Source organism: Leptonotus elevatus, chromosome 8 (assembly GCF_054856555.1).
Source record: "Leptonotus elevatus isolate MCC_2025b chromosome 8, RoL_Lele_1.0, whole genome shotgun sequence".
In the NCBI taxonomy this organism is placed as follows: domain Eukaryota; kingdom Metazoa; phylum Chordata; class Actinopteri; order Syngnathiformes; family Syngnathidae; genus Leptonotus; species Leptonotus elevatus.
The window spans coordinates 25,592,197-25,619,811 of NC_141246.1; the positions used below are offsets into that span (position 1 = coordinate 25,592,197).

General features: G+C 37.0%; 1 protein-coding gene across 7 annotated transcripts in view; it reads right to left on the reverse strand.

The window, feature by feature from the left end:
* The window catches only part of tenm3 (teneurin transmembrane protein 3), a 269,085-nt gene that overhangs the window by 146,773 nt on the left and 94,697 nt on the right, over positions 1-27,615 (reverse strand). For 2 of the 7 annotated variants that reach the window (XM_086083029.1, XM_086083028.1), the window contains exon 1: positions 23,655-24,154. The exons of the other annotated variants lie outside the window; for them this stretch is intronic. The gene's annotated coding sequence lies outside the window, so the exon portion shown is untranslated. Of the gene's footprint in view, positions 1-23,654; positions 24,155-27,615 lie in introns of those variants that run through there. 7 annotated transcript variants of the gene reach the window in all.

Here is a 27,615-nt window from a genome sequence, read left to right on the forward strand (position 1 = left end):
AGTGTTTACCCTGCGAGGTCTAATTGTAACATAACTGCTGAAAGCATATAAAGCACATTTACTTAGTAAATACAAAGAAAACAAACCTTCAGAAGTCAGTGGCAAATTGCATGAGTCAAGAAAGTCCATTATTTTTGGGTATTACTCCTCAGTTGTCTCATTTCATGGAGATGTCCACTACTAAAGATAACATCACATAATTGATGCGCGCGATAAATGCGCGCGATAAATGCGCGCGATAAATGCGCGCGATAAATGCTCTGTCGGCAACACTCAGTACAAAACACATATGATTAAAAGCCGCAACAGCTAAATGTAGCCATAAAAACCTTATACATACGGTATATTAGCCGCGTTGTATTATTAGCTGCAGCTCTCCACGATTTAACATGGGATATATGCACACACAAAAAGGTCATACAGATGCTTTTTCTCCCCCAAACAATGCCGAACGCAGCTAAGTTACACAGTAGCGTCCCAGACCCTCTGTCTCTCTTGTTGTCACACGAGTCCCCTGGGATAGCACCTGTCGTCCGTTGCCAATGATGGTGGGAGTTGGTAACCAAACAAACAAAAGAGAGTGGAGGGATCGCACTGCACAGATGGCTGTATTTGTGGCACTCGTTCTCTAAGATTATTTTTTTCGCTCTCAATTGCTCACAGTCGCACATCGCCGTACGCACACAAACTTCCGCAATCTTCTCTCAGGGAGCCCGCCCCTCCCACACACGTGTGCGCACCAACCACAAATGGCTGAATATCCAGACACTTTCATTGGTCCACAGTGACATGTTTGGTAATTTCATTGGTCAGATGTGACGAGACTTAAAGCTCATCAGTAAAAGTCATAGATAAACTGTGGCACATTATTAAAAAGCACATTAAAAGCCGCAGGGTTCAAAGCATGGGAATTTTTGGGGGTGTCTTATAGTGCTAAAATGATGGTATTACTATCAACAACACGTGTCCACTTTATGCTTTCTTGTGTGATTGATTTAAAGTCAAATATAAAATAAATAGCGGTGCACCGATCAATCAGTCAGGATTGGGTTCAGCCCTGACTTCCTTAATTTGGGGGGGGTCGGTGATTGTCCGATCCCTGAAAATAAACCCAATCTTTTCCACCGATCTCAGCTACCTCACTACAAATTTTTCACGAGTGGATATGCCGGCTGTTCTCCATGCTTAATCAGTGTCCTACAACTGCACGCAATACTTAAATAACTGCCGAAAAGTGATTTATTACAGTCATTTACACATACACACACCTGAATTCATGTACGGGGTGATTTATTGCAAATACTCAAACCAATGCATTCTACCTGAAAGTCTACTAGCCAATCCAACCAGATACATTCTTGCCTGCAGCTACAAACCCTCAGCTCAATAAAGATGCATGTGCATGCTATAACACGAAAAGACATCTCTATTGTCTTCATTTGTTACCAACTAATTCCTCTGCTGCCAAGACCAATTGCATGGAATCAGTATGACGTGATACATCCTAAGGCCATGACTGCAACTACCACCCTTTGTATCTAAAGTATCTCTATTGGTGTGCATGCAAAAGCTCTAACTGTATGTATGTATATATATATAAATATATATAAATATGCCGATGCAGTGCTTTTTCCCACATTTTACCCTAAGAGAGACTGGATGGACCAGATGGACCAGTCCATAAATCACTTTAGAATATAGATAGCAAACTGAAACATCATCAATAAACATCAGTGGCAGAACTACATGTCAGGCAAGTTGGGCCGGGCCGGCTGGCTTAAATCAAAATGCCAGGGCCGATTTTTTTGCGCCAGTTCAGCCCCGTATGAATGTAAGTTAATAAAAAGCTGTGTGCATTGGTTAGAATTGCATGTGTATATTGGTTAGATAACATTGCTCCACAGTTATCAAATAGGTCAATGCAGACTCTCCCATTTTTTCACATGGAAGTCTACTTCCAGACAAGTGTACACATTTCCTGCAGAAGTGCTCTCACACATACCTGAGTGGGACCTTGTGATTTAGGTCACTAATCCGTTTCCACAGTGATGGCCTGTGCGTAAATCAGAGCACAGGCTGCATTGTCCACTGGAAAATCCACAAGCACATCTCTGCATCTCTGAGTGGGACTGAGTTATGGCTCCCACTCTCTGTGACACCATTTCAAATTCTCTCTCATCCAGCAGTCACTTGAGCTTCCTTTTATTCTTTCTCTCTGTTTGGTCACTCACAATTCTTCTCACACTATTGGCTCTATTGTCATGCTCAGTGCAAGTCTGACATGAGGCACGTTGCAAATCTGCGCAATGGTGAGCTAGATTTTAAGTTTTGGTATTTTTCGCAGAGTAGAGTGTGGCACATTTTGAAAAGGGCATTTTGCGCCATTGTGGGCACCAACACAGCCAACTTGTTTCCACGGCAATCGAAAGGGCTCCTCTGATTCCCTTTGCACGAGTGGTGCTGATACAGTAGACCTTGACATGGTGGAAGAAGAATGGGGCTGTCACCAGGAAAAACAATTTTTAATCGATTATTCTATCTATTATTCCATCAATTAATCGGATCAAATTTTATTTTGCATTAAAGTTTTTTCACAATAATTACACCCCCCACTCTAAAACACTTTGGTTATTTCATTAACCCAATTTCTGGGTTGGTTGCGTTGGTCAAATTTCTGGGTTATTTGTATGAAATAACGAAAAATTTGGTTCAAATTAACCATCCATTGGGACATATGCCCATAATGTTTGTGTTGGGTCAAAAAATAAAAAAATAAATCAAGACCAGTGGCCATGACAGCCATCGACGATACATACTGCAATAGAGCAGCATCGTGGTCAAGCCAAACACACGGTTTTTGCCCCAAATTTAAGCTTTCAACACACATGCACTAAAATGTCAAAGTAATGATCAGGACATGTAGACAGCATTTGTAGACACCAGTTTATACAGTTTATCAGCAAAAAAAGTTGATTTAGTGTTGAGTTATTCTTTAATAAAAACACATAATATTTGGTACATTAACAAACATGTACCATGTTAAGTTTAAATAAATAAATAAATTAATGTTTATAGTCTTCTTGTGTTTAAATTATTCTCAGCAAGTCACAGAGTCCCATCAATGGTAAATATAGTTGGGAACCACTAAGTAAATTATTGCTGCTGCAATCCAATTTTCACTCAAGTCAGCTGGAACCACGTTTTAATAGAGAGAACACAACTATGAACATCATATTGTGTTTCTAGAGAAATTATAAACACCCCCACGCAATATCTGAAAAAGAGAGGAGGGGCCTATAAGATAAAAAGTGTTTTAGTAAATAATTATATCAGCTGTTATTTTTGTACAATAGTGTTAAATTTAGATTTTTCCCTCATAAAATTTGAACAAATGTTCTCAAAATTACATGTCTTACATGTTATGTCTTTCACTATTTTTAATTAATTCAGATTCTCTAAATAACCATACCTGATATTTCTTGTAATGTCATTCTTTAAATAAAGCTGACACAAAAATTTTGTATATTTGACAAGTAAGCGGCAATACAAATTGAATTAAGCAAAATTTTAATAAATTAAAAAGGAAAAAAATGAATAGTTCTGAGATAGAATATCTTCGTATTGAAAAGCTTTACACTGCAGCATTACTTAAACTGATACAAAGGGACGGAGACGATATATTCTAGTTTATTTAATGTTTCTTTTATGTTTTTCTCTAGGATCAACCTTAACAGACGAGAGGTCTACAGAGCTTAAGGCAGGGGTAGGCAAGTTCGGTCCTAAAATGGATCAGAACATCTCCTACCACCCGGTATAGCAACTGAAGGACACGGGGAAGCGAGACGTAACGAAACCGTAGCATGATCCTGATATTAGACTTGATGACACACTGCAGTATATACTTGCTATTCCCCGGAAAAAAACGGCCTGCAAGAAAGTGGCGCACGCGAAGAGGCAATCTGTTGTGCAAATGCTGTTGCGTCTCCTTGCACGCAGGAGAGTGTTACAAAAAGAAAAACTGTCGTTGAAACATCCACATATTTGTAAATAGCACCACAGTTGCACACATTTGTAAATAGTTTGCCAAATTGTTGTCAAATTGTTACACTGTTGAATGTAAATAAACGTATTTTGCTATCAAAAAACACTTTTTCATTCTTGGTGGTAGTGTTTTATAGAAGTAAAGCACTATTTAGGTGTTTGTGGCATCATTCATGGACAAAAAGAAGTGTAAAATTCACTAGAATGCATGAAATAATATCGTTTCACTAAAAGCTTGATTTCTCCGTATTTTGGTCCAACACAGGCGAAATTGGGTCAAACTAACCATTTTCTATTGTTGATTACTAAAGAACGGAATAAGGTAGAAACAAACTCTTTTTTTCTGATGAAAGATGAAAGTCCAATCTTTCATTTGGTAGTACGTGTGTTTCCATAGTCCAAACAGAACATTTTCTGTGGACCTTGAAAGATCAGTCAAAATGCTTAAATCGGCTGGCACTGACGGCATCCCTTTTCTGAAAACGTCTGGCAGTCAAAGAGTTAATAGACATGTAAGTTTTATTGTGTGGTACATTTTAATTAAAAAAAACAATGGGATTTACTGCCATTTGGGTGAATTTTATTATTATTTGAGTTATTCTTTTAACTAAGGGTTGGGTTAAAAAATAAATAAATAACCCAATTATTGCATTGTATTGACCCAATTAGTTGCATTATTTTAACCAAAAAACTTGGGTCAAAATGGAATAACCCAACTGTTGCAAATTGACCCAAGTAGTAGTCTGCCCTTTTTTTAATTCAGTAATTGGATCAAATTTAACCCAAATTGGGTTACATTTCAGCCAAATGTTTTAGTGTGTATTGTTTAGTTATTAAAGCAACAAAACAACAATCAAGCAATCTCAACATGAGCGGCATTGATGTACTCACTAACTTTTTTTTAAACAGATTCAGCTATTGGTTTGGTCAGTGTTTTCCAAAGTAAAAACAAATGTTTTTGAATGTCTTATTTTGATTTAAACCCAAAAAACAATCGGTCTGCTTTTATGAATGACTACAGAAATCTGAAAATAATTACTGTTGAGAGTCTGAAATCAGAGGATTGCATCTTATTATATGCTCTTGGACTCTGTAACTGAACAACGACCTAATTCATGACTCAAACACATACAGTAATTATATTATTGTTGGACCGTTGTTCAATAGAAGCAAGACTAAAATACTCTTAAAGCATTTGCTGTAATTCAGTGCTTCTCAATAATTTTTTGTTGCAACCCTCGCCCACCCGTCCCAAAAGGAAAAGGAAACTATTTTGCGAAGCCAGCTGCAGTGTTGCAGTTTGCCGGGGAGTTAGCGCCGCGGCACCCATGTGGCTGGTTTCAACTAAACTGAAAAAGGAACGAATCAGTTCATGAAGTAATTCCGTTCATTGCATTCACTCAAAAGATTCATTCGTCTGAACAAGTCATTCGCAAATAAGCCAACAACAAAAAAAAGTTGAGCCCTTTCAAAACTTCCTTTAAATACATCCATCCAATCATTCTCTACAGACACCGCTCACATCACAAGCATCACGGGTGTGCTGAAGCTTATCCCAAGTGACTTTGGGCAAGAGGCAGGGGACACCCTTAATGGTCACCAGCCCATCATAGGTCATAAATAGAAAAACAACTATCCACACACATTCACACCTATGGACAATTAACCTAATTAGATAACTAATTAATTTATCATGCATGTTTTTGGAACAAGGGATAAAACTGGACTTCCTGGAGAAAACCCACTAGGCATGGGCAGAACATGCAAACTCCACACAGGAAGTCTGGAGCCTACATTTGAACTCACAACCACGCACTGTGAGGTGGATGTTTTATTTAGTTGGGCAGTACAACAATTAATTAAATATAATTAAAAATAATTAGACTTTTTGTCACACTTTCTTCTTCAATACTGCTTCTTCTGATGTATGCTACGTGGGGGCAGTTTAAGACAGCCATATTATACTCAAGGCTCAGCTCCTCTCTCAACTTCTCAGTACGGCAGTAATATTGGTTGTTTTCCGCAGAGGATAAAGAACATTTGGGAGATTAGTGAAGTAAGGCTAAAAACTGCAAACTCCCTGTAAGTTATAATAAATTGCCATTTATGCATTATGCAATGGTGAATAAAAGTAAGGGGCTATGTTCTGTATTTTAATGTATTATTACTTAGTTATCATGATATTGTTGGTTACATTAATATAATGCATTGTTTTAAAATTTTCCCTTAACGCCTAAATCAACAATAATACATTGCTCAACAAGATTTTACAGCTCTACAGGAAAAACAAGAACTAGGACTGTACACATCTATGCAAGTATGAGTGTGTGGTCGGTGGAACAAGGCAATAGTGAAAGCAATCCTTGGAAAAGTTATAGAGTGCTATTAACCCAGTGCCTGCTACACTTTTCCTGTCTCCATATACCACCAACGATTTAATTATGTCTTGTGACTACAGTCGAGCTAGCTATATTCAGCCAACTGCATTATATACTAAAATGAAATGCATAAATTACATCATGCGTGGCTTCATTGTGCACATCGGAGAAGGAGAGGGGTGTCGCTTGGTAAACTATTGTCTAGCATTTCAGTGGGTCGAAAAAAGATAGTGCTGCCGAGAACTGCACTACAGGTGAGGCACTCTTTCTCCTGCAGTGCCTTCTTTTTTATTTTATTTTTTGACTAGAGCCCCTCAAGCGCTTACACTTTTTCACTTGCATTCTAATGGCCATGCTAAATACTTTAGCTAATGTGAGCACTATTGCTATAAACAGTTTTAAGGAAGTAAACACCACTGTCTCCGGGTGACTACAAACCTGTACAGGACGGCATGTGTGACTTTGCAGTGCGTTCCCGAAGCCGATTGGCTGGTGCGAAGAAATTGTATTTTTAAACGTTGGTGAATATGTGAATGTGCGGATTTTAAGCGCGCCGCACCGTACGAGTGCCACTCGAAATACCCTACAAACGTGTCATCGGCACAGCACCACACGCATCCGTGCCCGCCCGTGCCAACTACATTGACTATAAAGTGCAATCGCACCACCAGAAAATGCTCAGCCTGCGATTGGTGTTTAATGTGCTTTGTTAAAATGTCAGTGCTAAATAAATATTTTATAATAATATTATCATTTTAATTAATTATAATAAATGCACTGATAGTAAAAAATTGCCTTTTTTCCCCGGCGTTTCGGTTTTCGGCCAAGCAATTCTCTTTTTCGGCCCAAAATTTTCATTTTGGTGCATCCCTTACTTAAAAATAAAATTAGAGGCATACAACCGAGCCTGGCGGCACGGTGGCTGACTGGTTAGCACGTCCGCCTCCCAGTGCAAAGGTTGTGAGATCAAGTCCGGGCTTCGACCTTCCTGGGTGGAGTTTGCATGTTCTCCCCGTGCTTGCGTGGGTTTTCTCCGGGTACTCCGGTTTCCTCCCACATTCCAAAAACATGCATGGCAGGTGAATTGGACACTCCAAATTGTCCATAGGTGTGATTGTGAGTATGGTTGTTCGTCACTGTGTGCCCTGCGATTGGCTGGCAACCAGTACAGGGTGTACCCCGCCTACTGCCCGAAGCCAGCTGGGATAGGCTCCAGCAACCCCGCGACCCTTGTGAGGACAAGCGGTACAGAAAATGGATGGATGGATGGACGACCGAGCCTGAAAGGGATGATTTTTCCAAAGATAAGTTTAATAATATTTTTCCGTCAGGTCATACAGATAGTTTTAACATATATGGCAAAAAAAGTTTTGTGGCTCAGATAATTTTCAACAAACACGCATAAATCCCTATTTAGCATTTTTCCTTAAAATTGCATGAAATTAATGGCAATTTTTTATTCTTCTAATTTCTCATTCCTGATCGTAAAACAGTCACAAGAGGCTGCCTTCGCGAGTACCAATACCTTAAAATAAGGCGGGTATCGGCACCGATACCGATACCTGGTGCTGGTAAACACCCATCCCTAGATTAGATTATGTTTGCAGAATACCAAGACAAAGATGATTTATATAGTATCAGTTCTTGTAATTTAAATAACTGAATTGTCTTTAGTCCTTGCAAATATGCTTAATGCTTAATTGTTCTTAAATTGCATCGAGACAAAAAAACATAAAAAAAATTTGGGCCGATTAACTGACAACCAAGATAGTAACCTTGCTAAATCCATGCGTGTGCAAAGAGTCTGACGCGAAGCAGATGACTTAAGACGCAGGCATTGTTCATTCACCTCCATTACAGAACAGGAGATGTCCACATACATTTAAATTTACCCTAGGGCTGTCGCAAACAAATCTTTTTGGAATTGAAACTTCTTTCTTTTTTTTCTTTTTTTTGGAAAAAATGTCCAACAGCAATTAGGATGCTTCTAAAAAATATATAATTTGAGCTTGCCAATCTTGATATTTGAACTATACTGACTACGAAGTAAAGAACATTTTAATATTGCTTTTCATATAAGTCAGGATCTGGTGTCGTTCTCAATCACAAGTGCCTCTCACGGCCAGTAATGGCTGCTCTGCCTCCAGAGGGTGTGAGAACCAAAAAGAATGATCCAGAAGTGACTTTCATGCTTGCCTGGTCCTTATTTATTTATCAAATACATTTCCCACGATAATCACGTACATTCAAATTCACCTAGCCATGTAGATGTGCTTTGGAGCAAGCTATACTCAGCTATGTTCGCTAGAGAAGCTTTAACTCACACAAGACAAGTTCAACCGTGTACAATTATTTGGTGAAAGATCATAATTTGCTCCCCCATGAAGTGGTGATCAGACAAACTGTGATGAGGCTTCAGCATGTTCAGCGTGAACTGCACTAGTTTGTGGAAGCCTCAAAGGCATTTCCCTCATACATGCGTCATTTGTAGGGATGTAAGGATTCACTCAAGCCCGATTAGATTTTTTTATTTTCAGTTCCCAATTTTCGATTCGATTTATTTTTGTTTAGTTTTTTAATACACTTGGATTAGATTTATTTTTTGCTCTTTTTTTTATACAAAATTATTCATTTGATAACCAAAAGATTTTTGATTTTGTCCTTGTTACAAATAACATCAACTTTTTGTAACTTTATAAAATTTAAATAAAAAGCTTGAACATGAACTAATAATTTTAACTACATTTTTGTCTTGTTATCAGTGCTTTGTGGTTACGAGATAGTATGAAGCTCCAGAATCTTTGTTGAGGATTTGTGTTGATTCTTTTACTATTTTCCTTCACAAGGAGGTTTGTCCTTAAACTTATTTTAATCTTCTAAAAAGAATTGACATACTTGTGTAGCCTATATCTTGTACGGATTCTGATTTTGAATTATGCAAAAGGGGATAACTTGATAAGTTTTGCTTCTTACTCAAACTTGCATCTTATCATATTGTGTTTTTTTTCCTTTCCTTTATGTTTTTATTGCCGTGCTTGTTTGAGATGAATAAAAATCAAATCAATATCAAATGACAAAGACTAAACCGATGTCTGTTCAACAAGTGTAACCTCTACTGGACTAATAAGACTGCATCAGCGACACGTATTTCACCGCGAGTGTACGGCCACAGGCGATAAACACACAGATGATAAATTGCTTCATTAAGTAAACGAGGAGCCACTTACAAAATTTAAAACAGTAAATTGATTACTTACAAAGATCTAACCACGTTTTTATTGGTGTCTACAAAGATCCGCCAAACAATACTGGATATCCACAAAAGGGGACCGACACGTCACGAGGCTCGAAACAATGAAAAACTGCACAAGGCATATCAGTTAATATGGCAATGTGAATTGATGTTTTTATTTTTTTAGATTGTTGGATATTTTAAGCAGTTTACATTGATTTTCGATGCTTCGTTACATCCCTAGTCAATTGCATTTGCATTTCATTCGTAGAGATTTTAGAAAAAAACTGTCACTGTAATTAATAGTATCATTGGTGCCTATGTTTCTAACACTGTGGCTTTTCATGACTTGGACTGAGGACCAGACAGACTCATGTTCAAAAGTTGCCGAAATATTACTTTTTTTTGTGGCAGCCACAGGCCCCATACTCTATGACACAATATGAATAAAATAAAATAAAAGAGTATGTGTTAAGGTTATGTGATTGGCTACATTTATTTACCATATATGAATACAATGTGACAAAAATATATATATAAGAAAAAATGACTCTCAGGGTTTTTTGTGATAATTTGTTTTCAAAATAATAACTATAATATTTAGGAGTTGACTATATTAACACTTAAATGAAATATGTTTTTCCTTTTAATTCTACAAAGCAAAATGTCTTTATTGTCTACCTGTATCTCACTATTGTAATTAAATGTACTGCTGCAAACAAATTTAATCCAGAGCTCGGTCCTGAAAAGAATCCATTGATTTTAGACAGACTGTTTAAATGGTTGTTTGTCGACATGTGCCCTGCGATTGGCTGGCAAAAGTTCAAGGTGTACCCTGCGCCCAATGCCTGAAGACAGCTGGGATAGGCTCCAGCACGCCTGCGACACTCGTGAGGATAAGCGGTTAAGGGGATAGATAGATAGATGGATGTTTGAATTCTAACTGGTTCAGCCGAGTTCAGCTTGGTAAAACATGGTAAAACAAAATACTCGAAAGCAGGAAATTAATGGCTATACAGTAGAATGATGCCAAATTTGTCCACAATCAAAGGAATTTTATTAATTCTCATGTTTGCTGAAAGCCAATTTTGCACACATCAAAACAAAGGTAAGCATTGATCATCAAACGCCTGCGTAAGTACAGTAGTCAGTTATAAAACATATTGTATACATCGCTTGGGCACATAATGCCTCCATCCTGGAATTGAACAACTCAATGAAAGATGTGTTTTAAAAAGGTACCATTGCTAGAGGCTCTTTGAATTCAACAAGCACCAGCAGTTAGACACTTGGATTAGCCAGATGTGCGTTAAAGAAAGTTTTCTCATGTCACTCAAACCTGTGGACAGTACTTTTTGATTGTGACATGGGTGCAGGAAAAATGTACTGCCAGTCTGAGTTGCAGATGTGTGTTTTTGGCTATCACAAACACAATACATTTTAAGGTGAAAGCCCAAACATGCATTAACCAAATCCAAACAATTGCTTCCTGTAACTTGACCCCTGAGCCTGCTCGGATGGTGACCTTCCATTGCCCCTGACACCACCACTCAAAAGAGATTGCAAGTGAGGAGGGGTACAAGAGCGGATGGAGCTGCACGGAGCGGCAAGGGGGTGTTACCACAAAGAGGACACGGGGTTAAGTGTGTGTGCCTGCCCTGAAGGTAGGAAAGAGGTTGTTTTGGCCTATCCATCCATTTTCTGTAGCCATTATTCTCAGTAGGGTCGCAGATGAGCTGGAGTCCATCCCAGGTGGCTTTGGGAGAAACTTTGCTATCGTTTGTTTCAGTATATAAATTTTTGTCTGTACCTTCATCCACATCCCACTGAGTTTTTTCGGTATTTTTCAATGTTCTTATTTAATGCTTATGTAGAATAACTTGACAAGATACTAATACTAATGCATAGTATATTATATAATACTAATAACCAGACTCATATATATATTTTTCATCACTATCTGTTAATCAGGGGTGATAAACGTACGATAATGCTGTAGTCATAAAAGTACAATCACTTTGTGAAATCTGACTCAAGTACATGTAAATGTATAAAAAGATACTACATTAAAAGTAAAAGCCAGTTAATGTACTCCGAGTAAAAAGTTGCTAGCTATCATTGTGCATGTGGTTCCTGTGTTCTAGGAATAAAGAAAATGTTAGATCTTAAACTAGTTGTTCTTTAAGGAACAAATAGCGCAAAAATAGAATGGAACATGTCCACATAAGACTTTAGTGTGTAGTGTAAGTTGTGTTTTTAATTAGAAATCAAGCCAAACCAAGCAAGCACAATTCATTTACTTTGACATGTTTGTGTCACCGGCTTTGTTATATGCTAAAAGCAAATTATTTTAAAAAAGGAGACTTTTTTCACAATTTAGTACAGTTCCCATGGCGAATGGGGCGGAGCTATGGGGTGGCGACTTGTTAAGTGTCCAATTCGAAAGAGTGAGTGCAAGGTGGAAAGCATCTCGTCTCTACAGAGAAAAAGCATTCCAATTTTTACTGGATTCAGAATTCCCTCACCAAGCCAGAGAATTACATATCAATTAGTGTGCAAATTGAACACATATACTTGTGACATAACAGTGAGACAAAATTCAAAATAGCTTGCTCATAGTTTAGGAAATGGGCAGACTTACGGGTTAATTTCAAATTTTATTGCTGGACAGGCACTCCAGAGAGCCAAATATTTATTTTCAAGAAAAGCAAGAAACTTACTCAATTACACTACCAGTCAAAAGTTTTAAAACACAATTCTTCCAGTTTTTTTTTTATAAGTCAAGCAATTGAACTGCTTGAAAAGCTAAAAATGAAGGTAACTGGTGAACTGCTAGAGATTCAGTAAAAACAGGTAGGGTCTACCCAAAACAGAAAAGTATTATACATTTAATTTTGGATTTATATTAAGGGTGTCAGGCGATTAAAATATACAATCGTAATTAATCGCATGACTTCAGTATTTAACTCACAATTAATCACAAATTTTATATCTGTTCTAAATGTACAATAAAATGCACAATCATTTTTTTTAGTTAAAATTAAGAAGATGTACTGTACTGTAACAAACAAGTGTAATATGGATTTGTGATTAGGTAATTTTTTTGCCACTAGATGGCATAATTGCATTTGTAAGACATTGGTGACAGCTCAGGGCATTTTTCTTTTCTCAACTCAACTAAACTCAACTTAACTTTATCTATAAAGCACTTTAAAACAAGCATTGCTGTATACAAAGTGCTGTTCATTCAGTAAAAGATAAGACAAGAACAAAACAAACTTTACATCAATAAATTAATAACAAGAAGTAGGTAAGTGAATGAATAAATAAATAAATAAATAAATAAATAAATAAATGAATAAATAGAATAGAATATACATCAGATTCATAACACAAAATACAGCAGACACCACAAAGCACCGAAAGAATGCTAAATCTCATTGTGCACCAAAAGCCGAAGAATACAGAATACAGATAGAGAGGGAGATTGCTTAATATTTTGTGGAAGGTTGTGATCTAATATTTTCATATTAAGAGCTATTTAATTTTTAACATGAAGTAACTTGTGAAATTCTGCACATTTTAAAAATTGTAAAATACAGCTTGACCCCAGTCCCCACAAATATATGCATTGTTAATAAATTAAATATTACTGATGAATTTTTACGTGGACGTGTCTGCTGCATTGCGAATGGAATTACCCCAGTAAAGGCTTTCCAAGTAAGGGCCGGTCATCAATCTCATAAAAAAAAATTGTGCCGTTTAAATTAACTAATATTAACACACTAATTTTGACAGCCCTAATTAATACAAATATCTACACTATAGCCCCTTTGAGCTAGTTTGGGATGACCTGGACAATAGAATGAAAGTGAAGCAACTGAGACATGCCTGAGACATGCCACACATTTATGGGAACACAAAGGGGATGCGAGAACTTTCTTAAGAATATTTGATTTCCATTGGGGAAAGAATGTTACAAGTGCGTTTAGCTGTCGTAGCTGCCTATGGTGACTAGTTAAATATGTCAATATATATATATATATATATATATATATATATATACACACACAAACACTGTATATACTGTATATTCTATTATATTATATAGTAAAACAAGGCACTGGAGTGTATAAATTTCAATTAAAAGTAGTGCAGAATAATGCAAATAAATGTAATTCATTACTTTCCACCTCCGCTGTTAATTATTATTTCTTTAAATATACAAATTGATCAGATGGTTGTAAGCGTTCAGAAAATCAAGAGATGGAAGATGGACATTCTGAGATAACTACACCAGCCTCCACCAGGTGCATGTGGTTCATTTTGCCGTCAGCTCGTCTGTCTTCATTTCCCAGAGCAGCTGGATAAGACTAAAAAGAGCTTGACTAGTGATACTGGGGTTCTTTGAATGTGTGTGTACATCACTGCATGAGTAAAGGTTACTCTGTTTCTCAATAATGTTCCAAAAGGTTATATTGTAAATGAATCATATGTAATTAGTTACTATAGCATTATTAAGTACTAGTGATAATTGCGTACTTGATATTGGTATTTTGTTGTCTATTTAATTGAAATTCTAGAAAGTATTTTACCTTGACATTTAGATTGTCTTTTACTGTATTGTGACAAGTTTTCTGAAGTGAAGCTGATGTAACAGGCCAATATACACTGATATTAATTAAAATAATTCAAGGCAGCAAGGGTGACAACATTGATTCCCGGGTTATATTTGACTCATTATTTTTCCAGGGCACCACTCACTAGTATCTGCATGTTGCTACAGTAGCTTCTCTGCTTCAGCAGCCCATTTAACTGCGGCGCCATTTAATGGCTATAGCAATGCTCTCATGATGTAATGCAGCTCTCACCGTTTTGGTTTACGTGGTTCCAGGAAGATAAGCCCTTTGGATAAAACTTTTATCATGACATAATCAGAGGTGGTGGACAATTTATAACATGGAGGTCATGCTAAGAATGTGCAAGCCGCGTGAGTCTGGCTAGTGGATGGAAAAATGTAGCTGAATATTGAAGTACACTGATGAACGATGAAGGAAAGACCACAAAAAGGGAGGAAGAGAATGCAGAGTAGGTGTGCTTGCGAACCATCTGGACTCTGTCTCTGATAAGAGAACACTTTGTCAGCAAACATCTCATCTTTCAGCCTCTTCCCTCCTTTTTTTCTATCTTCTATCAACTTCTCAAAGTCCTCCTCTCTATAATATCATGATTTGAAGACCTTTTCTTTGGTAGGAAGGACTAAAAGCCCAGTAATGGAAGGTTCTAGATGGGTCTGCTTGTGGGAAAAGAAGGCCCTAATTCTTTATGTACAAGCCACAGCAAAGTATACATTTTAATAGACACAACTGGTCAGGAACAAGACGTAATGTGTTCAGGAAAAGGGGATATCAACTTTTCAGCTTTCTCACGCAATTTCGGCTGAAATTGCACTTTGTCTAGTTAAGTTACATATTTTGAAAAGGTCCACATAACAAAACTTAATTTTAAAATCAAGCGTAATGCAGTATGTTGTTGATCTAGAGAACCGTTTTTGAGACCACACAAAGCTTCCTTAAAAGTGGCTTTCCTATCACGCTGCTTTGCTTATTTATACAAAATCTAGCATCGTGCGTTATTATACTGCCCCAGTGTATCATTTCAAATGTGTTCCAGCACTCCAAAATAAAGGTGTGACGGCACCATTGCTGTTTCTAATGGGCTGGCCTGCTGTTCTGCATGTCTAATTTACACACAGACATTGACTGGGAGCTGTTCACATTCTGTTTCCCCATTTCTTCTGTGTGCAGTTTATATTCAACAGTCAGGCACTAACAGCGGCACAATACTCAAGGCCTGAAACGCCTGTGACACTACTGATTGACAAGCTGACCTTGAGTCCATACAATATGAATGGATGATGATTCCAACATATTGTCCACTTTGCAAAATATGAGTCATAGAAATATTTTGACCACATTTTGATTAGTCATTAACAAGTCGGTCTTCCTTTTGAATTAGTGATGAGAAAGGATAGCGCCGCACTTTCACCTGAAGAGCTTTCCCGTGAACACACGAGACTGCACAAATGCACATAATCCTATAGTACTTTACAGAAGAGAGTTGTTGTGATACACTGCGCACTGGTGCGCATACAAAGCAACAATCCATGCACATTCCTCCATCAATGCATGCACATTACTGCAATAAAAGAACAAATAAAGAATAAATGCTAAATTGTTTTGTATGTGGTGAAAAATAATGAACCATAAAAAAAAAAATGTAACCGTCAAGAACGGGAACAATGCTTATGCTGTGCCAGTGTTAATTTTATCTGCCATTTTAAAATTTTGTCTCAGTTTTAGTCCAATTTCAGTCACACTTGTTAGTTTTTATCGTAGTTAGTCAACCCCATCCCCTTTTTATATAGTCTATTTTTAGTCGACTAAAAATCTAGTATTTTAGTATTTATTTTAGTTTAAAAAATAAACAAACATAATTTTATGCGTCTAGTTTTAGTCAACAAAAACGTTCAACGTTTTAGTCTAGTTTCAGTCAGGACAATCATTTTACCCCATTTGTATATTTTTTGTCAGCAGATTATGCTGAACATTTCGGATCGAAAACTATTTTACGTCAAATTAATTAAAGGAGATTAATGTTAAACTATAATTTACTCTTTGTTTCATCTCTTTGATGAAAAACAACTTGACACACATTTATAGTGGCTACTATGGCTCCATGCTATGAGCTAGTAAATTAGCCAGCATTAGTTAGCGGTTGGATTAACATTATTGTTGGAACGTTATAGCCGTGGATTAATGTAAAATTATAACTATAATTTACTTTTTATTTTACAAAATCATATAATATTTTTCTCGTTTTTGTTCGTGAAATAAAATGTCCATAGATTTTTGTGCAGTTTTTATAAAGTGAAGTGCATTTTCATCTCGTCTTCATTAGTAGACGAAAATGCATACTGATTTAGTCCCAGTTATTGTTTATAAATGAAGTTTTTAGTCTAGTCCAGTTTTAGTCGGGTGAAAAATGTGTGTTGACGAAATTATTTTTGTTTAGTATTCGTTGACAAAATTGACACTACTGGTGAACGTGTTTAAATCCAGAGTTCATGTTTGAATAATATTTTGAAGTACAAAAGAATATTGTTTCATCCAATAAAAGAGCGAAACACACAGTTAGACACAAGCCTCAACCTTTGCCTTTTTACCTTTTATCTTTTTCAAGGTTTCAAACCCAGATACATACACACATCACTGTACATTTCTCCGTTACTGTCTCCACACAAACACATTCATCTCCTAGCAACAAGTCCTGCAAAAGTATGAGATTCGGTGCCTGTAAAATCTCTGTATGTGTGTGCATGTGCGTGTGTGTATTGTATTGGGGGATGGGTTAAGACAAATGCCTGAAGAGTAAGAGATTTAAAAATAAAAAAAAGAATCATAAATTGATCTAACAGGGTAGTCAAGTTCCTGTAAATCTTGGTGATTATTTCCAGAAACGTCTTAACATGCCATCACATTCTGAGTAACAATTACAGCCTGCGAACCGGGTTGAGAAACATAACCCTGGTAACGAGAGTGCATGTACAGTGGTGTGGGGTTTCATGTGTTGATGATTCGGTGTGTTCATGCAGCTAACGCATGATCGCTTGTGAGCGTGTACACAGCCGTGCAACAGCGTATGTGGATGCAGTGGAGGTGGCATCCAGCAGGTCATATAATGCTTGGCTGGCCATATTGTCTGCCCCAGCAGTCAGTCTTTCACACAACCTGTCCCCTTAATCTGCAAATACATCTAGTATAATCTGCAAATGCCTGCAGAGGTGGGAGGCGAGGGAAGAGGGGGGGGGGGGGGGGGGGGATTATTATTTGAAACACAGTGACTAACACGGCAATGGATTTGCCTTCCCTCCACATTGTGGTCTCACTTAAAAATATGAAAATCCACATTTCCTGCTAATAATAAGACTTCACTTGGAGACAATGCAAATAGCTGGTAATTAGATGAAACAAGAGTTGCTCCGCCTCAAAGTATGATGGCAAATGTTTGGTTCAATTTATGGACAGTGGATCATGAACTGAAGTGCAACTTAACCATAGCATAGAACATTGTAAATGTAATAACCATGCTCTTTTTCAATATTGCTGTAATTTACACATGCACCAAGAGTAAGACTGATCACTAGTTTTTACATGAATCATGTTAAATTTAATAGTTTAGTATTGATAGAGCACAGTAAACAAAACAAACAAAACAGTCAACTAGTCATAGTAAATATATAATTCTGTTAATGGTTAGTATCCACTGATAATCTTTTATATAAAGAAAGGCTACTAAAAAATGATGTAGCTGTCAAAGCTGATCATTAAATCCCTGCCCTTTTATATTGCTTCTTCTATCACCCTGAGACTAAATTATGATCCCAAAACATAAAAAATGTGCAAGTGACTTTGTGTCATCATCTGTGTTGGATGGCATTAATATGTTGTTGTATTCAAAAAGTAGCAAATAACCACTTTTTAAAAATTGTTATTCTCTTTCATTATTTATAATTATACGTAGCAGTGGAATGCAGCCACTTTCTATGCTTGACTGGCTCTATTGTCTCTCCCAGTGGTTGGTCCGAATATCCTAATCCACTAAAACATTCCAGACAAGACCAAAAAAAAAGAAGCAAAATATGAATCAACTTGACAGACAAACACAATTTATCTTGTAAAACATTATTAGTCACGTGCAAAAAATTTTTTTTTGACATAATGACTAATTATAGGTGTTGTCAGTTTTGTCCTATTCAAACTCAAAACAAAATTACAAACTAATCATTTTTTTCCCCTTTTTGTTCCCTCCCATTAAAACTGCACACAAGGAGAGCTGTGGAAATCAGGGCATCCAATTTATATTTTAAGTTTTGGCCTTAAATGTGATATAAATAGGATATATAATTTCAATACTTTATTTTTCTAATGACATCTTATCATTCTTAAAAGGCCCCTTGGAATCTTAATCAGTTGCACATGTTCATGTCTCTTGTGCTATCTCTGCCCTCCTCTCTTTACGATCTGTCTATGTGTCTTCTCTTAAAAGCATGTTTCCTCTCACGGTGACAGTTTAATTCCTTTAATCCATCATGTACTTCCTCCCTTGACTTTGTCATTCACGAACACAGTTTTTGGGAACATCTCGAAATGTATGTTTCTCATTAAAAAGGTAAACGTTGGGGGTGGAGAGGGAGAGACTCACACACACACGGCAGTGGAATGCAAATCTGTGTCTGGAAGTCATTAAGCAAACAGAAAAGCCCGTCTTCTCTCTCTCTGTATGATCAGCAGTGCACAGTCCACCCTTACCCTCACCTCACCACACACATCAGTGTGCCTTTCAAAACAGAATAAAATTAAATACAGTTTCCATACAGCTACCATGGTGATAGACAGCAAAGCTTACAAATACAAGTGAAGTGATTTCCATTTTTAGTTCATGTCTCTATTTTGGATAAAGTGATCTATTTTTCATAAATACAAATAGGAAAAATAAAAATAATAAAACTGAAACACTGCCTAATACCTAGCATAGTGTGCATTTAATGCCAGTAGTTATGTTAGTAAGTGGGTACGGTGACCAATACCAGATTTTCATGTCTCAACGTCAAGAATGGTTCGGTACCCTTTCTTAATACTAGTATTTAAAAAAGACAGTTCTCCTACTGTGCGTCTTAAAAGCTGATAAACATTAGGCCTACAGTCGGCCAACATGTCCGCCTGTCTGCCGACAAGTGGGTAATGCCGTAAATGGGAGGCTTCTGCGTGTGAGAGGGAGGAGAAAAATGGCTGCAAATTCTCGAGATCCTGCACACCTTCCACTTCTCACTGAGAAGCAAGACGCATGAAGTGTCAAATGGAATTATTTTGCCGACATGGCCGACAGCCAGGGCAAGACCAAAGACATGGACGGCAAAACCTGCCTGCAAGTCTTGTTAGAAAACTACTCTGGCTAGAGGTGGAAACACATCCAACATGGCTGAACACCTCACTCACCGACATCCTAAATCGTATCACCAATTTAACCCCTTCGGACCCATAGATGACTGCAGTGGACATGACATACTTGCGTGTCTAAACCAATAAAAACGCATAATTTGGATGATGTCAACACTTGTGGTTCATGATTGAATCCTAGCTAACCATCGCAAGTTGATTTGCATGATGTTAAAAATGTTACATATAAGTTTGGTAAGTTAACAACACATTACAGCCATACTATCCTGGCGTCCACTATAATACAAACATGAGATAACCCCAAATGTTTTTTCCATGTTGTTCTTATGTGGGAAAAGAGTCAAAATCAGTAAAAAAATCTTCAGGGTCTGAAGGGGTTAAAGAGTGACCGGTTGTGACACATTTTTAAACACTTCCCTTCAAATATTCAGTAAGTTGAGTGTGAATTGTTAGTGATAAGCAATTTTTTCCCAACTGATGAAGAATTTGACGTATTGTAGCAGAGTAAAGCACAACACACAGCCCCCAGCTACATTGGGTCATTAGCACTTAAATTAAGCCATTTGCTTGAGAATAATGGTGGAAATGTCTTGTTTACAATGGAAGAAATAAAATGCAGTCAAATACAAGAATGCTGCACTAAATAGAAATCAAAATATAGATGTGTACATATATATATATTCAGGGGTGTGAGTTAATTTAAAGTTCCTTTAATGCCACAATTTTTTTTTAAATGCGTGATTAATGACTGGCCCTTACTTGGAAAATAAGAATTCCAGTCGCAACACAGCAGACACGTCCACGTAAAAATTTAGCAGTAATAAATATAATAAAAATGCATATATTTGTAGATACCGGGCTTAAGTTGCATTTTACAATTTTAAAAATGTGTTAAAGATTAGATAGCTCTTAATATTAAAACAGAGATGCACTGAACTGTCACCAATGTCTTACAAATGAAATTATGCCATCTAGTGGCAGAAATATTATCTCAACACAAAACAGTATCACACACGTTTTTTCTTTTTAATTATAACTAAATTTTAATTATTATTTATGAAATTACTGTATCAATGACTAAAAGATGCAGCCATATTTCTATTTAACTTTTTTCCACTCACACACACAAGAGTATGAAAACTTTTCAAAAAATATTTTTATTGTACATTTTATTGTACATTTAGATCAGATACAAAATTTGCGATTAATCGTGAGTTAACTATTGAAGTCATGCAATTAATTACGATTTTATATATATATATATATATATATATATATATATATAAAGTGTGTGTGTGTGGGGGTGGGGGTGTGTGTGCGTGTGTGTGTGTGGTGAGATATAACACATACGCTGCATAAGAATGTAAAATCTAGACTTTACGCCGATCGGATCAGCTGAATCGTAATCGGACGATATTTGGCATTTTATGTAAAATTGGTGATCGACTGCAATGACATATTTTGCGCAATCAATTAATTACGTCATATTCAAGACATTACAGCAAAACAGCCTTGTTCACTCTGGAGTTGTTCTGTGATGCCATCGTGTAAATGTGAGCCTGAAAGCTTATCGATTTTCAGCCTTGTTGCGTCTCATGGAAGTGGAAAGCCTTTGTGCTTTCTGCTCCACGCCATCTACCATCCAATAAATAAAAATAATATCATTTTTGTATTTTTTTTAGCTGGTAAAAAAGTCTGAAAACAATTGTACTTACATCAAATAAGATAACTACCTACTGTATGAGTGTGATTTATTTAATTTTAACATAGCTTTCATCACTCAGCGAAAGTAACGTTAACTTCCAGTCTTGTATATTCAGCCAATCATAATGCAGGTTCAGCCAATCACAGATGCAGCTAGCAGGCAGGTGCGTTGTTGTAACATATAACTTTTGCTAAACGAGGATACAAGATAAACTGTTGAGCTTTGCTCGTGACGTGATGAATTAGAAAGTCAATGCAGTGTGCGTCGATAGAAGGGAATTTCTGCCGGAGCCAAACGGGTTTTTCACACAGCGTCCTGTGCAGATACAAAGTGAACCAACACAGCCACCTTCTGCAGCAGGAAAAGAATGTGAAGCTGGTAAGTGTATAGATTTGTTTACAGCTGCTGAACCAAGATAACAATAGTATTTAGCATTAGTTTTAGCAAAACCCCTGGCCACCTGAATTTCTAGCGATGTTCATGCTTTTTTTTTCCATTACTGGCAGAGAATGAGATGTTGTGAACATGTAAACATTACATGTTATATTTAACGTTTTTCAGCTTATATCTATATATAATTGTTGGAACTGTTATTTTTTTCCGATGCATTTCAATGGCATCAATCATACATGGATTTGCACTATGGCAGGGGTTAGACTGTAGAGTACAGAAGTTGTTTGACTAAATAATAGTTCTCCATCTTCTGATTGAATTGGAGATTGAGTATTGCTTTTTTTTTTTTCAAACTCGCGGATTTACCCTAAAAATTCTGACCATGTAAAGCCAATTTTAAATTTAAAGTTAATTAAATAGACATATTGCTCCATCTTATGATCGGATTGTTGATCGGTTATCTTTTTTATTTTTATTTTACTCACTGATTGGCAATCATGACTGGACCCAAAAATCCTGATTGTGTAAAGCCTAGTGAAATCTTATATACTGAAAGAAATACCCCCCCCCCCACACACACACATAGTTTTGAGTTTGCACCGAGCATGGGTGACTCATCAGTTGCTACATGACCTTACAATGGGATCCACACTGATGTGGTGCATCATATTTTTTATGTCTTTGGTAGGTATAGTGTGTTGACGTGATACTCTGAGTAGTATTTTACTATGTACATGAATTCTGAATGATCTGATAACAAATGGACAGCATCTAAATTATTTGTGAAACGCTCTATCTATAGAAAGCATGTAACTGGCAATGCACAGTGAAGTAGTGTTTTTTATCATTATGCTTAAAAGTTGTGTGTCGTTTATGGCTGGGGTCTTAATTGTATAAGCTAAGATCAGAAATCATAAGAGTATCAAAAACAGCAAGGGGGGGAACTAAATGCTCTCTTGCTGTCATTTGTAGATGTGTGCTATAAAAACCAGACGATAAAAAAATAAAAAATAAAACACACACACACATTGTATAGGAACTGAAATGCAACTGGGTCACTTTGACATCAATGTCTGAAAGCAATTTGTCCAGAATTATCCCCATTTAGTCCTCAGTGATTGCCACCCTAATTTGCTTAATATTGCCCATCTCCATTTTAACTTCTGCTCACGTACCACAAAACCAAAAGCAGACCTTGGAGCTTGTGCTTACTTTAATTGTCTCAAATGTGTCCTAAGAGCTTTGCTGGAATTGAATAAGCTGGCCTCGGATGCATATGTACTGAATTCTTATTTGGCTTTTAGTAAATAATTTAGATCAATATTGAGTGACATAGTGTGTGGCTATTTGACATGGGGGCAACTACAAGCCCTGCTGCTCCTTTGACTGATTTGTCAGCTCACTAACTTGTTGCTTGAGTCAGCCCCCTCTCAGTTTCTAAAAACATGATCAGAGCTAAAAATTACATTTCAAAAGGAGCGAGAGAAGACTGTGAATAAAAAAAGGAAGAATGTACAGAAAGAATAAAAGAAACAAAATAGGATATGGTTGAAAAGAAGATTTGCCTATGTCTAAGAAGATGAAATACACAAAGCTTTTCTGGGATTGAATTTTTTTTTCGTTTTTACCTCCCCCCTTCAGCCTTTATTTTGCGCACTTCGTCACCAAATCAAGACACGAGAGCCTGATCTGCTACTGTTTGAAAAGACGCCCGCACACACACTGTAACCACATGAATTTGTTTCGCGTTGTTGCTGAGTTTAAATTCAGTGAATTCACACAATGAGCGTCAATTTACGAGAGAGACCGTCTCGCGGACACGCGGGAAACCACGCTGGCCTCGCATGCCGCTATAATGCACAAATTGAAGAAACTGCTTTCTTTACCTTGTCTGTGTGAATACTCCAGTTTCGGCTCGTTTAAAGGGCTCGAGCTCTCCAAAACACATAGGATCCGTTCAGTAACACATGCCCATGAGTCGTCCCGCTTATATACACACAGCTCAGTCTCTTCTTATTGTATGTTTGTCTTTTCGGTCAAGACAGAACCCAACGAAAAACCTGCGTGGACTCTTGTTCACGTTTCTCCTTGTTTCTGTATCTTTCGATCTGCCCAGGTCTCCTCTCACTTCTTGCCAGAGATGGTGAACGAAAAATCACTGGATAAAACAGAACATTTTGTAATGTATGTCGTTCCTCTCTTCCCGGCTCTTTCTTCTTTTGTCAATTTGCGAAAAATAAAAAATAAAAAAAATCCTGCGTGCTCTTCTTTCATTCTTCATTCGACGCTGCCGCAACCTTACGTGGGGATCATGAGGGTGTGTGTGTGTTCTCCCCTGCTCCTACAAGTCCAGCTGTGTGTGTGCGCGCGCGCCTGCTGCGCTCCCTTGTTGCCTTGGTAAATTGTGGAGCCCTGCTCGTCCAACTGGGCAGGGGGTGGAGCCACGAGGACAGAAGGAGCTGAGGGAGTGCAGTGATTGGCTGCTGGATGACTGGGTCGGAATCTTCTTTTTGAATTTAGAGGCAAGAGATGGGAGAAATATTTACTGCTTTCTATCCCCCCCCCTTTTTTTTCTTTCTCTCTGACTGTTACTATAACACAGACAACCGTACACGTGTGTGCGCACAGTTTGTGAGTTTCCCTAAGAATGTGTGTGTGTGTGTGTGTTTTTTTTATATCCACATAGCAAGTACACTTAAACAAACCTGTCCCGGATGGCGCACGCACCTCAGATTTTGTGTGAATGTAGGGGGTTGTGCACGGTGAGTGTAAGCGCATGCGTATGTGGTTAGTGGGTTTGGAAGCAGGAACTAAGGAGAAGGAGGGAAGGAGTTTTAAATTTGCGTCTTGAAAGTGAGCGAACGGCTATATATCTTAAGGATTAGAATGTCTCCATGTGCATTGTCTTTGTCAAAATTGTAATTTTGACTGATTGACTGAACACAAAATATGTTCGGTATGTGTTAATGTTAGGGTTTGAAAGTGGATGTGCGGAGGATTTGGCAAATGCTGCTCGGGCAACAATTTTTGACTGTGTAGAAAAAACTCGAAACAAGAGTTATTCACAAGCACGTATTCACTCACATTGTTTTGACGAAATAAAAATTGTTATTTTACAAACACTATGATAAATTAAATGTAAATTAGAAATCTTCACCTGGACGAGTTTGTGATCATTTTAATTGTCTTGTCATATGGCATGTAATTCAGATTTCAAACACATTGCCATGTATTTCGTATTTTCGTATTTTCATATTTATATACATACATACATATATATATATATATATATATATATATATATATATATATATATATATATATATATATATATATATATATATATATATATATATATATATATATATATATAATGGGTGTTAAAATTATTGCGTTAATATCTCGTTAACTTGAAGCATGTTTTACCTAGCATCTCAACAAAATAGCTCAGGGTTAAAGTGAAAGTGTGGATGTGTTCGCTTGCAGTAGAGCGGTGTCACAGCGTATCCGATAACAAAGTAAAAGCATTCAACGTCGTGAAAAGGAGTCACTATAACACAATTTAGCAGTAATAAGTTAAATTATACTGCATGTATTTTTATGGACTGGCATCAGGTTGTATTTTACAGTTTTAGTTTGCAAGTTACTTCTTGTTTAAAATTAGATTGCTCTTAATATGGAAAGAACACGTTGATCGTTCCTGGTTCCTTTGTAGTAAAGTTGTGTTATCATTATTTATTATTATTATTATTTACAATGCGCATCCGTATTGAATTTAACAAAATAAAAGCATTCAAGGTTGTGCAAAGGAGTACACTGTAACACAGTTTAGCAGTAATAAATTAAATAACAATGCATATATTTGTAGTGACTGGGGTCAATTTGTATTTTACAGTTTTTTAAATGCAGTGCAGAACTTCACAAGTTACTTCATGTTAAAAATAAGTCAGCTCTTTATATGAAAAGAAACATGCAATGAGCTGTCACCATTGTTCTACAAATGCAATTATGCCATGTACTGACAGAGAAATGACCAACACAAATCAGTCACACTTCTTTTTACAATACATTTTTTTAGATTACTTTTTTTTTTATTGAATTGTTATGAAATTACTGTGACAATGACTACAAAAATGCAACAATATTTAAACTCTGATTTGAAATCTGAATGATTAATTAAGATTTTTAGACTGACACCTCTTTTCAGTCATTCTGGACAATTGCGATTTTAATTTATTTTAATAAACACACTAAACTTAAATGTTTCATTTATTAAAAAATCAATCCTGTGCAAAATGTCCAGACAACAATAATGTATATTGATTTTAAATCAGTTTTAGGTAAACTTAACATTCACGGCTTGCGGGGAAAAAAAATAACTACAGTATTCATAGCTTCCGTATACCTTGCTTAAATGCCACAATTAAGTAGTTTGTAACTATTGTAAACATGTCTTGTAAACCACCCATCCAGAATTCTGCCACCTGTGCAAAATTACAACTCACAATAACCTTTGAATGTAACATGAGAACAAGTACAACTGCTTTTAAGAATCCATAAAAAGACAAGTGTATTCATTTATATGCACCTTGATTTCACAATTAAGTTAATTTTCAACGATTTGATTCCTAAAATTATAAATTAATTGATTTCCCAGCCCTAATGTGTGTGTGTGTGTGTGTGTGTGTGTGTGTGTGTGTGTGTGTGTGTGTGTGTGTGTGTGCGTGTGTGTGTGTGTGTGTGTGTGGGTGTGTGTGTGCGTGTGTGTGTGTGTGTTGTATATACTCAAATTAAAATTGCAATGTTATGTTTGAAAAAAAATCTTTACAGTTTTTTTGATTGATTGATTGATTGATTTACCTGAATTGTTTGTTGAGAGCACATCTGCCTCAGAGTAAACCTCTGGATTTAGGGTACTGGCATTTGTGTGTGGAGTTCGCATGTTCTCCCTGTACTTGTGTGTTCTTTCTTACTCCAACTTAATCCCACATCCCATGTAAATGAAGTTTACTGAAGGATAAATTGTTTATGAATGTGAGTATGAATTCCTGTTTGTCTATAAGTGCTCAGTGATTCGCTGGCGATCAGTCCAGGTTATACCCCACCTCTCAAGCAAAGTCAGCTGGAAGAGGCTCCAGCACACCCCGCGACACCAGTGATGACACATGCTAGAAAACAATGAATGTCCACGTTCAACATTTTTCAAAGGAACTTAAAATGCAGACTATTTGAGTTCAGTATAGACAACATTTTGAAACCCAGTTTTCATTGATAAATTTGCATAAAATGTAAGATTTATTGGCTAAATAGTTATTGTTTCATTTTTACTTTAATGCCCGTCCCAGGGAATATTTTCTCACACTAAGCTATGACTGCAGTGGGAAAGACATAGCCCCGGATTTACTTATTTTATATTCTGTGCTCCCTGATTGTGTGAAAGCACTTGGGAGACTGGTTTGGACTCACTGGACAGCCTTCATCTTCTTTTTTTCATCTCCATCGTAATCATTCCAGCAGTGAGGTTTTTCTACACCATTGTATTTACTGCTTGCCCCCTACGAACTCACATAATATAGACCTTCACAGGGTGTGTGCGTGATCGATGGGGAGAGGGGAGCTTTACGCCACTGTGTTTCATGTTGAGCTATTCCTGCCAGTTAAACATCCCATGTTTGACCCCCCCACTTGGTTTGTGTGTTCGATGAGTGTGTGTGTGCGTGTGTGTGTGTGTGTGTGTGTGTGAGAGAGAGGGAGAGAGAGAGAGAATCATAAAGCTCTTTAATGTCCATGTATGGGACCCCTACTAGGAAAGTTCACAACCTTAAAAATAGAAAGAAATGGAGAGGT